The sequence below is a fragment of the Bombus pyrosoma genome, linkage group LG2 (genome assembly GCF_014825855.1).
Source record: "Bombus pyrosoma isolate SC7728 linkage group LG2, ASM1482585v1, whole genome shotgun sequence".
In the NCBI taxonomy this organism is placed as follows: Eukaryota; Metazoa; Arthropoda; class Insecta; order Hymenoptera; family Apidae; genus Bombus; species Bombus pyrosoma.
The window spans coordinates 8,160,982-8,174,274 of NC_057771.1; positions in this window are offsets into that span (position 1 = coordinate 8,160,982).

Below are 13,293 nucleotides of genomic sequence, written 5' to 3' on the forward strand. Positions count from 1 at the left end.
ACGTTGACTGCCACGGGGGTCACCGGTGACCGGCGACGCAGCAAATATCAAAAGCACATGGCAGGATTGTTTGAGAAAAGGACAATCGTAATAATTGTCTACGACGCCGTGAGGGTCACCGGTGGCCCTCGTCACGAAAAATGCTTCAAGCATGATTTTATAACTCATTTTATTTGCTGCAAATAATATTTCAACATAATGTGCATCGCATAATGAAAAGTTCACGTCGGCGCCTCGGGCAAACCATGGAAAATTCGTCTGGCAGTCAACGTGTTAAAATGAATTCAATTATTGAAAATCTTGATTCCCATACGTCATTATTATTTTCACTTTGCTATGGATACTGAAAGATTCTATTCTACTTTAATGAATAAATAAATAAATCATCGTCTCATTAGAGTCGCGATGTACATAAATTTCTTTTTTCTCATTCATCTTCCGCATCCTGCAACGACGTACGATCATTTCAAACGTTTTATGCATCGAAAAGATAGTTAACGGGGTAATTGCACGTTCCCGTAATCGTATTTACGAGCCGCTTCGCTTTATTCGAAAACGTTTAAACGAACAACCAGGGGGGGAAAATTCAGTGGCGGGGAAATTGGAACGAGTCGAGATGGCGTGCGTGAAAAAAACGATTTCGATTATCGCTGGAATGGATCTCGAGCGTTTGTTACGCCTCTTCCAGTATCCAGTGAAGGGTTGACTTTTCCCCAGAGGGTACATAGTTGTACGTACCGTCGACGATCGTTTACGTGCGTAACATGTCGCGTCGATTTCTCAAACGTACGCGTATTACAGTCAGATTTTATCCGCGATTCGCTGTGCACGAGTGGAATATCTGGGGCGTCGATGATCGATTTTACAGACGACAAATCGCGTTTATATCCTCCGACACGATTTCTTCTAGGGTGGAGTCAATGATCGTCATCTTGTACGTGATTAAAGAGAAATTTTGCGAAATTACAATTGTCGTCGGAATTCGGGTAAAGAAGGTTGAGATGGATTTTGCTATAGAAGTAGGCAACGTACCAGATACATAAAAATTAATTCGGTATGTTTTTCGAGTAAATTTACCGTTTATTATCTTTGCTTCCGAACCATTTATGGTTTATTGGAACGATAAGTAGTTTCTAAATAAATTAATAACTTGGCTGACCACAATAATTCGCTCGTGTTTATCTCGATGGACGAATCGGTAACTTATTGTTAGTTACTCGCTACTACGATGTAACTTGGATATTATATCTGTGATATGGGATCGGTTAGGTAAGAGGAGGAAGGTATTCGAAAATTTCCACTAGAACGGCCGTATCCTCCTTTATGCGAGAACTGGCTAGGTTCCCACGAACGCGGTACGCTTAGTCTAGAAAGGCAATAACAAGAGACGATTAAGATATAGTCATGTTGCTCGTCGCTTCCCTGTTCCTGGACACTCGGCCTGTCGTGCACGAATAGCAAACGTAACGGCCTCTAAACGTACAATTATTCTTCGATACGTTCGATTCAGAGGATAATTCTTCCTCCGCTTGCAATCACCTACCGACGTAAGTAAAGCGTGGAACAAATAAAACTCGTATACCTCCGTTTCCTTAGAGAATTCGCACGAAACGTTTCTACGAGTGACGCGTGTGTCACGAATACAAAATCAAACGCGTTCCTAATTGATCGGGCTAAGAAACGTAAAAGTTGGACACCGGTAGACGCGTCCGGAGATGATGTTGAAGCGAAAAGGCGTCGGAGACAGTTTGATCCGGTCGTTCGAACCGGTATTACTCGGGCCCGTTCGAATAATTTTCGGCCGAGAAGACGCGAAACGTCGTGAAAGAGAAGATGCTTATCGCGGATCGATGCTGAACGTTGGGAAATTCTGCGTGATACAAAACCGACTATATACGTATTTATTCGTGCTTATATGTGTACCGCGTGGAACACAAACGTGTATACGCGAGTCAGTCGAGCAGTCCGTCAGCCAGGCAGCCAGCCAGTCAGGCAGCCAGTCAGCCGGGCAGGTAGAGGTAGGTAGGTAGGCTCGATTTAAAAAGTAAATGACTGACGGACTGAGGTCGCCTACCAGGCAATTCCAGTAGCGGGCAATTGCGTGCAAGAAATTACTTGCCAATGCTGACTGGCACGCAAGCTCGAAGCGAACGCGAACGGCGAAGGTTGATGGGGCAACGCGGCGCGGAGGAGAGAGAGGATCCGGAGGTGGACTTGAAGCGGCTTCGTCGGGGCCTTCTCTTCTTCTTTCAAGCATCGACGATCCCGTCATCGTGCATGCGAGCATCCGTGGCGCGAATCACCCGGACGATTCATCTCCTACCAGCGGCGAAATTTCGTCTAAAACCCATCGCCGATCTGCCTCGTAAACTCGCGCGCTTCATCTTCGCGATCGCGTGACCTTCTTTCCCTTCGTTTGCCATCGGTGGCTGCGAGTTCTTCCTTTCTTTTTCGTTTCAATCATTACGCTGTTCCGATTTCAGCCGAGGAAGGATAAATCGATGAAAATTTTCAGAAAATTCTCGAAGCAGAGTGAAACCTCGTTTGTTAGAACAGGTCGGGGAACAAAGCAGTTCGGGATAACCGAGTAGTTTCTATAATTGAGGTTTACGAGCTATAACCATCGTTTCTTACTATTATGTCGGATAATACGACCTGGGCCCTCTTGCATAATTAAACCAATATTATCAGACAGATTTTACAAGTCGCGAGTCGCAAATTTAAAGGTACCAATAAATTTTCTTGTTCAATAATAATTGGTTCTCCTAACAAATTTAATGAAATTTTACAATCAAGGTTTAGTTAAATTGTATGTTACGTGATTATCCCATTCGATGTACGATTGTGAAATTATATAGGGGAATCTGTAACATGTAACTTGTCGAGTCGCTAATACGTTCGCAGAATTGAAATCAAGCAGTTGCTTCGCGTCCGACTGTGTCTCCTTTCATACGCTATAAACATATTATAAATAAATATACGGTACATCGCTATTTGACATCGGCAGTGATACAACTCGAAAAAGAAGAATGTAAATTCTAGGGCAAAGGTTTCTTAAAATTGACGAAGAAACCTTTGTGAGTCGTTTCAACGATATCGCAAGAAATGCTCTACTATTCGCAATCAAAGGTGAGCCAGTGTTGTTGTAAAAATAAAGTCAGGTCGATAGCGACACGAGTAAAAATTTTGTCTCTCGACGCAAAACTGATGGAATTATAAATGCACCGTTTCGCGCGATAAAAATAGAAACATAATGTACGATTCGATGAAAGCAAATTTGAAACTTCTTGAGCTGTACCATTATCGTCGACAAGCACACACGACGTTGTTAACCACGTAACACGACGAATTGAACGATCATTAACCGAGATTGTATATCCTTTAGTTGGAACAATAGAGGCTCAGCTGTAAGTTGGCACATCTGAATTAACCTCTTTGTAAAGGTGAGATTTTATAGTTAAAATTCAAACGCTTTGAAGAGAATTCTCGGATTACGATTGGAAAAGTACACCATTGTATTTATTATAACACTTACATGCTACATGTTTATCACTGGGTAGTATCTTTATACGACTATAAAAACATAATGCTAGGAAAATGAAACGTGGAATCTATTAAAAAATGTTTCGTTGTAAAATAGGGCTGTATGCAAATATTTTTTATCGCCATTGCATGTACTTGGAAGGTGGTTGTGATGGAGTACGTAACGAAGGTTGGAGAAGAACGTTTACTCGAAAATACACGGTCCAGCGTCCGACTGTGTACACATGAGCACGGATAGAAGTTAGATCCGACTCGGATAAAATGCGATCGAAACGACGAGCCCGAGCAAAAGCAGAAACGTCGTATCGTATCTTCCGTAGCCGGTGCCGGGCTACGTCTCTTGTCGGCATTATACGGAACGCGCACACCGATTATCAAAACTGTCGCTTCCTTCGTTACCTTTTTACGCACATCTGCGTCTCCCCGTTCCGCGGTCCGATGGACCCGTCGCGTTCTCTCCGTTGGAACCGTGAAATATGATTCGTTTTCTGGCAGGTCTCTATGATGCCAGGTTCCATGGAATTCGACCGCGTTTAAATGTCATTCCGTTCATTTCAAACCGAGAGCCCTTTAAGCTCGCCAAACGATTTGCTCACGGCCAGGGACTCGATTAACGTTTCTTCCTTTCCCTCTTTCTTTCTTCATTCTTTTCGAGGGTTTCTTTTTTAGGTCGGAATTTATATTCAACCGATGTTTTCGCCGAGTCGAGCATTCGTGCGAAGCGACTGTGAACGGACAGTAGATACGTGTTCATGTTTTCCAACGTGAGAGAAACACGGAGAGAAGTCGCGGTTAGCCGATCGCACCGCATAAAATTTGTCGTACGCAAGAAATTATCTGTCGGGCGGGGGTACGGGATAATTTTACGAGGCTTCGTGCAACGTCTTCACGATCGTCGGCCCGCAACATCGCCTAATTTTACGAGGCTGTCCCTTTTAACGTCTTCTCCTTTTCAACGAGATCATAGCGTAGAGGCTTGCGTGCCTTTTATCTGGCCACAGATATTCGTGCAACGATCCTCTTTCGGGTTGAGATCAAGGCACCGGCGACCTCGGGCTAATTTGAAAATTGAAGCCGTTCGCGTCCTTTGGAATTGACGTTTTCATTGTGCCCACAAAGATGAAACGGAAAAGAAGAAAAAAGGATCGAAAAGAGATTAAAACGGTAAAGGAAGCAGCGAGGAAACGTGAAAGCGAGGAGGAAGAAAGCGAAAGAAAGGCGGTCGTTACGTTTACGCAATATCGCGGTGGTACGGAATCGAAACCGCAGTAACAAACACACTGGTGAATGCGAACATCTGCTCGCAACAATTACATCCGCATAACATTGGCTGGCGCTGGTTGTGTTCCTCCCCGTAGTTAAGCGGTCGCGAAAATTCACGGGGCCGAGGTAGCCCGAAGAATTATGCCGTTGCACCGACACCGACTGATTTTACGATGCGCCGTTGAGCTCGTATCTAGCACGTCGCCGCCTTATTTTACGACGCTGCCCCTCTTAACGCCTCCTTAGCCCCGGAGATCGGCCAACACGCGCCCGTAAACGTAAACGGCTCGCATACGTTCCGTGCTGAATTTCCAGTCGACTCCGACACGCTTCGTCCTCGATGATTTTCCCCTGTTGCCCCCGCGTCCAAACGCCGCGCCCCCCCATGATTAACGAAGACCAACCCCGCCGTTATGTTATTGCGCGCACCCTGAGAACCCACGCCACTTTTCTCCTCCAGTTTCAACGCGAACCTGGATACCTTTGTGTCTGCGCGGAAACCACCTCCTCAGGTAATGTTCACCACGTTTGTTTTGTCTATTTCCCTGGTTGGTTACCGAGTTAAACCGTATTAGATGGTCGATACACATTTAGAAGCTTTTACGTTCTCATACCATACCGATTTTTTGAAACACCAATATAGCAGCAGAATTCCGTTTATCTGAACTTGTAGCTTGTCAATTCACTAGCATTACTCGTGCAAGAAGGCTCAAATATTCAAATATTTATGCATGATAGCACATCGATTTGACGTTTTAACCGTATCGATAAAGATATCGAGCAGGGCATAATTAATTAATTTCGAAAATTAATTGGAAAAAATCGGAACGTTTCGAAGATACAGAGATAATCACGTAAAGGAAAAGTATGCCAACCGTTTGTCAGAGGGATCGGTTCGAACGTACTTCGCGTTTTATTATTTCGCATGCGCTCCATGTCGCGACTTTTAATGTACCTTAATCTCGTTGGTGACTTTAATGCCGTTATCACTCGCTAACATCGTCATTACCGCGGTGCAGTTCGCGCTACACTTGGATCCGGTTGTGTTTCATCGAATAAGTAATTTCAGTTATTATACGAACGAGTATAGGCTCGGTTCAAAAACGTGCAACAAGAAAATCATCGGGACGAGGCGTGAAAAAGAGAGAAAAGTAGTTGGAATAGGTGTAGAGAGGACGAGAGAGGTGCAATGGGCCAGACTCCAAGAACAATGATCGACTACCCTGCCGAATTTTACGACGTGGTCTTTTTTTTCGCACCGCACGGGTTCCTTGCGTGCTAACCACCTTGACTGATGAACACACCATGTATAACGAATGTTACGGGTATCCCCGTGTTGTAAATATTGTACAGTCTGGCTACTCGAATACGCGAACACGTATGCATCGTACGGTTTTCCAAGGATTTTTGGTAAACTGCCTGGGAGATCATAAGATACAGTAGAACTCCGTTTATGTGCACTACGTTTATTTACATTTACTTGAACGAAGTTTCAGTCAGTGTTCGATTAAATGAATTCTTCTTATGCGAACGAAAAACAATAGCCAATGGAGAAAATTGACGAACTACGATTATATAAACCATTTGTCCCTCGGCAAATCGAGGTTATAACGTACTGTGCAAAGCTGCGAACAAGATGAGAGTAAGAAATGCAGGTTCATATTCATCGTAATGGATTAGGCTTATCTCGATGTCATATGCATTTTCAGTTGCAGTATGTTACCCAAATGAAACGTTTCATTGAAAATGACAAGAGAAAATCATGATAAATCGCGTTTCAGAGTAGAATCTCGTTTACTCGAACAGGTCTTCGGATTAGTCCGAATAGAAGCAGGTGATGTTCGGAAAATTGAAATCGAACAGCTATTTCTGTGCCACGTTCAACTGTTTCTTCTTTGATATATGGAAGTTATTCGCAATATAAACAAATGATTGTACGTTTATATAAGAGAATGATTTATTTCAAGAATATGCGTTTGTATGACTGAAGTTACGCACGATCTTCATTCGGATAGCAGAAATTTGGCTACGAGTTCGTACATGTGCGATTAAGCGTTTAATTTGCGTTCGTATAGGTACCTAAATTAAACGAATTTCACCCCTGTTTCGTTTAAGTACATGAAAATTGTACGACCTTCGTAATTGGTTGGATAGCGTTAGCTCGTAAGGCTCGGGCAAGGTTAGCGAAATCGATGACGAGATGGACGGGATGGTTCGAGAGGAACGGAGTATCGTGGTCGATCCGACACGCATAGACGGATGGTGTTAAAAGAGCGAGCTAGTCAGCGTGCGCTACCGTACGATGGTATCCGTATCAGGGATCGGAAATCGGTCGCGGATCCCTGGCCGTAGCCGCGTTCGCTCCGGGAAAAGTAATTAAAGAATTAATTAAACGGAGGCTTACTCAGCTAAGTTCAGCCATCGATCAAGGCTAACCATGGCAGGCTCTTGTGTGCCGCTGACAAAAAACACCGCTACCGAAATCATAGGGAGTCCATTGTGGCCCGTTTCGCTCTTCTCTTCTTCTGTCTTCTACTTTCTGTCCCTTTTTCTCCCTCCATCATGCTCTTTCGGCCCCCGATGGACGCGACGCGAACAGGCACAGCCGATGGATGCCGCTCGGAATATGTAGTGGGTAGGAGATTGTTCTCGAACCGATGCTCCCGATCCGGCCAACAGAGCGCGGAGAAAAGGCGAGAGAAGAGGAGGGCTGGTCCGAGGAAGGAGCAAGATCGACAGAGTAGGAATGCAGCTCGCGTGCTCCGTTCCTGTCGTTACAAATTAGAGTAAAAATCATGAAGAAGAATCGTGGCAAATAACTTGCGCAGCGGGAGGGCTCCACCGGGTCCAACCCAGCGAACAATGCCTTCTTCTCCTTCTGCACGGCTCCTTTTCGTTCTCCACCTCCTCCTCTCTCTCCCTCGTGTCCCTTTACTCCCCCCAAACTTGCTCGCTCGCGTCTCCGTTTTCCCTATTCCTTTTTATTCATTTTTCTTTCTCTCCTTCCCCGTCTCTTTACAACCTTTACAACCTTTCTCCGCTTTCTTGTTCTCTCAGTGGTCCCCATCTTTGGCCGGTCTTTCCTCGTCCATGTTTTACTCGGCTAATAACGATCAAGCAATCGCAAACAGAGTCGGACACCTCGCACACAGCCATGCGTCCATGACTATAGTTGCCCGTTCACGGATCGGAGCTTGGCCTGCTTCGTTCTGGCCTCTCTTGATCCAAGAGGTGTGTGCTTCGCTACCGTTTCTTCTCGTTCGCCACGGGCCGGCGCGGCGTGTCGACACGTATCGGTCTGTCGATAACTCCGTGTCCGAGATTCCAGCTGGCGTAACACAAAAGTTTAAAGACCAGGCTTACCGGTAGCCACTGACAGATTTTTGTTGCGCCGTTCGATTGTTTCCGAGTGGAAGGGCTGGTTTTAAAACGCACGCGATAATCCACTCCGCCTTCCATTCGATTCGATTCGCTTCGTTTCGTTTCAACGCCTCTTAACTATGGGCGCGCCTCTCGTCGACGACGACACGGTTCTTACGAATCGGCCTACCATCGGCCACGTCGTGATCGATCTCGCGAAGTTTACTCGGAATACGCGGTGGTTAAGATTGGCGAGAATACGAGAACGAATGTAACCAGCACCGGACACTCCTTTCCTCTTTCTCCGTGATCGATCGTATATGCATTTGGCGGTCTGCTATGCGCCGTGGCTCTGCATGCCTTTCTAAGGGGACAACGGAATCCTGTCCGGGATCGAGCATCGTGCACGAGATCGGACAAATCGAGCGTCGATCGTGCGTTAACTCGTTCTAAGGGAATACGGAGTACTTTATGTAATGTTCCTTCGTCGAGTTTCGTATTGTTGTTATATCCAACGTATACATCGCATTTGATTTCATTAGCATGGAAACAAGGTACGAGTATCGTCGCTATATCAGCAAAATTTGAAAATAATCCTAATATTCAGAAAATATTTCTAATTCAACGCGTGTGTTCCATTCTATTATCGCGAATATGTTTTTCAAAGAAACTCTAGATAGAATAAAATCATCGAAGCGATGACACGTGTATCGAATAAATCTGTCATGTGTTGGAATCTGGTTCGCGTGAGGGAAAGGAAGGCTTTGATGTTCGAGTTCGGTTCGGTTCGGATCTAAGTGTCCCATCGATGTCCATCGGAACGTTGAAAGATCCCGGGTGAAATAGCCGGCAGTGAATCGCGAAACTTTAAAGGCTGCCACGTCTCAGCGAGTAGGCCGGCGAACAAATTGACCGAGGCGTCTAAGCTGACCGGTAGCAGCCGACAGCTTCTCACTTCTGGCCCTCGATCGTTTTCGTTCGACTGACGAGGCGAGGCGAAAGCCCGTCGGCCATTAATAATTGTTCGTAATAATGGACCAGCCGCGGTACAGGGGCGAGGGGTTGGCCGGCTCATCGACAGGGGAGGTTGGATAGAAAAAACAACCAGGAGACCGGTAACGAGGCTGACCGATTCACGATGTAGTGCCGGTTGTTGTTGTTCCTGTTGCTGATGCCGGTTCTCGCGGTGCTGGTGGTTGTGCCGGTGATGATGGTAATGGTGGTGTCGGTGCTATCCGGAGGCCACCCCCGCTGCGTTCCTAATAAACCCACTTGCTGGTGAGATAATGGCTCCACGGTGACTACACAACTCTCCTCGAGAGAGGAGAGAGATCGACGATGGAGAAGAACGCGATGCAGGGGCACCTTCGACGTCGCAATGCCGACTACCGACAGTATAACGTTACGAGCAAAAAGTTCCAAGACTTTGACTTTGCTTCGAGTATCAATGAGAGATGATCTTTGTCACGCTTTTCCCTCCTCTTTGAAATAAAAACAACTCTCCTTTGCCAATGCTTTTCCTTTTAACGATCAAATTAACGAGATAGGCTCGGTTGTTCCTAGGATTAGGATAGGATTAGGTTGTTCCTTCGATCATATCAAATATCGTTTCTACGAAGTTTGAATTCGGTAGACAGATACTGACGATTAATTCAACTATTCAGAAGTTACACTGAATTCATAAGATTATTCAGTTAAGTCACTTAAGTTTCTTGCATCTTAAAATTCCATCTTGAATTTCGCGCAAAATGATCAAACTTGTTTTGTATTATTTCGCTTCGCTCGATTCAAATAACTACTATACTCTGCTTTACCTTGTTGTATCGTTAGTGCCGTAGCAGTTGAGATTAAATTTCGTCGATAATTTAACGATTCGCGAGACGTAATTGTGTGTTAGTCGAAAAGGAATTGGAACAGATATCGAACAGAGCGACTCGGAGGTTCGATTTTCGTTCATAATCACGAAACGATCTTTGCTGCCGGGTAGATCGGTTCGATCCAATTTAGATGACTCGACAAATTTGTAAGTTGGACGCGCGTCTCAATCCCTAATAGCCACTTTACTTCGTAGCCCACTATAATTGGGCCTTTCTTCCGTCTTTGCTTCACGAAAGCTTTAATATCCTCCGTAACCGGGACCTCTTGGTTTCTCGCGCCTCTCTCGCTGCGCCCATTGCTCGAGGTTAACGGTAGTTGGAGATCGTTGCCTCTATCGATAGCGATCTTCGACAACGATTGCGTGATGAATCTAGCCGAGCTATCTGAAAAGAGACGATGTCGGTTCCAGCGTACCAAGTAGTCCTGTCGGTTGTAATGCGATATCGTTAAACGTAACTCGGTCTTCCATACGGAAAGTCTTTAAAGCACTTTGTTAGAAACTATATCTCGATAATACCGAGGAATAGGTTAAAAATCTTGTATAGAATAGAATTTCATTTATCTTCGATTGAAAGTTCAATTATCGATTTGTTACGCTTCAAGGTCTTTTTCACCATTCTCAGAGAATATTTGATATAAAATTGAAGCAAAAAGAAATAATACGTAGCAATAACAATGTATGTATAATATTTTCACACTGGAAGTCGACATATCGCTTAACGTTAGAAAAATACGAATAGGTGGAAAATCAATGACGGAACGCTAGAGGCTTAAGGTAATTTATATGATCTGATTAAAAAAGCGGCACTGACTAAAATCTCGTCTCGATAAATGAAGTTCAGATAAACGAAACTCTGTGCTATGTTCTTAAAGTCATATTCAGAAAAAATTAGATTAAAAAAGGGAAAATCGTGGAATGATATTCTTCGGGTCGCTGCATGAATTTCTATGGAGTCCGAAGAGGTTTTCGATTTCGTGTCACGAACGCGATCGCGGTCTAATCCATCGAGCGCGCGTACATATGACAGCAATCAGTCAAGCAGCACAGGGTGTGCCATAGATCGCATCGTGGCGCGATCGCGACACCCTGTGTGAGGGATCGCCGCGATTTGCATCAGCCGTGCGCCGAATAATGCATACGAGCTCGCTCGGATCCGTTCGGATCGAAGCGACGCTGTCGAACTAATTACCAGCACGCTCGTGAATCGATTCACCGGACTCGCTCTCCTGGGGGCGAGTCTAATGTTTATGAATCCTCCAACTCGTAACTTTCTGATTTCTTTCTTTTCCATCGTGAGCCTTTCGGTTGTTTGAGTAGGGTAGACCGGGGTCGAAAGTAACAATTCCACTTTGGAATACGGTTTCGCAAAGATTGTTAGAGCTACGGGAGAATACTTCATAGCTTCAGATATTATATATCTGTTGGACATTATTAAAATCACCGTTTGTGACAAACAACATTAAGATCATCGGCGGTAAAACTGAGACGAGAGAAAATGTTGCTATAATCGGGTGACATGTAATACCGCGCGCAGCAATTCTAGAGCAATTAAAAAGTGTTCGTACAGTTAAATTATAATAAGCGAAGGGGAGATGGAATATTTGTTTGTGATCATTTGTTATATCCAAAAATTATTTTTTACATTATACATCTGTATAGATATGTCTAAATTGCTATAATTTCAGTCGTAATCTTTCATCTTATGATCCTTATGTTAATCTCTATAATATCTACATTTTGGAATATTCGATTTGTTGCTCTTGACCCCAATATTCTCGGAAGAACGTCGGATAAATGGATAAATCTAACTTATAACGTCAGGAAAGGAAGAGAGGTCAACAGGAAAAGGGAATATAAATTATATAAAAACATTTTAAGGCTCGATTTTGGTAGCTTAATATGCGTTATTTGTTCGTAACACGTTGAACACGCGTATTCTCTCCAAAAAAAGAAAAAAAAAAAAGGAAACGCAGCGAGCGGGGGGCTTGTGTTCCGAAACGGCCGAGCTAATTTTTTATTCATTCCAGAGCCGGGATCGGCATTGTGCGAGTCGCGGCCAGGTGAAAAGGTGCGGCAATTAACTTCGGCACAATGCGTTTTTCCTCTTTTGTTGCGAACGGCGTTGGATGCCTCCAAAGTCATGGTTCATCGCGAAAATCGTTCCGTCATGATGCAAATGATTCGGTTCGAAACGACCGCGTTCTAGGAACTCGGGGGTCGATTCCCTTTGGATAGCAAGTACATGATGTCTACGTACTAGTTTAAAATTTACATTAATATCGTCAACACGAATCCACCTTAATATCACGATACGACTTCACGGAGAAATATTCTTGTTTCTTCGAGACTATTATAGGTAATACGAAAAGGCAAGAAATTTATGATTAGAATAATATGTTTTCGTATGTGAAACTGTTCGACAGCCAAACGGAGCATCCTGCCGGCAATTTGTTCAATTTACCGGTGTTTATCGCGACCATTAGGTATTTGACACTATCATCCTTACGATCGACTTCGTTTTCTTCGAAAGCGTAAGGCGACACATAGCAGCGATTCTCGCGTGTATTCGTCGATACACTCCTGTTATACCGTTATCAGTTCGATCGATCTCGTAAGGTAGCCAGAGTGTCGGTAGATGTTCAATGAATCTATCGAATAAATTCATACACGAGTATTTCTTCAATTATATATGTCGGCCGTAGTATTTCAACGAGAAAGTGCATGGCAAAACTGGTGCGAAGTAAAGAAGACTTAAAGGAGTTTCTTATTAGTATGAGAACAGCTAATATTGTTTCAAGTCGTCGTTTCTTTTTCCATTCATCTAGGATTTAACGAAGCTGGAAGAAATGGAAAGTAATATTTGTAGTATCGTACTAGGATATTTGTATAGGAAAACTATATATTGTGCTAGGAAAGAAATAGAATCCTTTCCTTGTATCTGTAATTTACAGATTTTTGCTTCAATGAAACAATAAGTGACTTTATCCAGGCCCGTCAATAATATCGCGTTTATGCAACTTTTACGAATTATTTCACTGCTCGATCCTTAATGGTTTGACGAAATAATCGAACGTTACGTATCGATCGATCGGAATCGATTGGCGGGCGAAATCAACCGACTCCATTGTGCGCGAGCTTTCGCGCAGAAATAGGCTGTCCGGTTGAATCGCGCGTGGCTTTGAATATCTTCGTGGTGATGTTTCGTGGCTAGGCAGCCGGTTCGGTCGTTCCACGCGATAACGCAATCA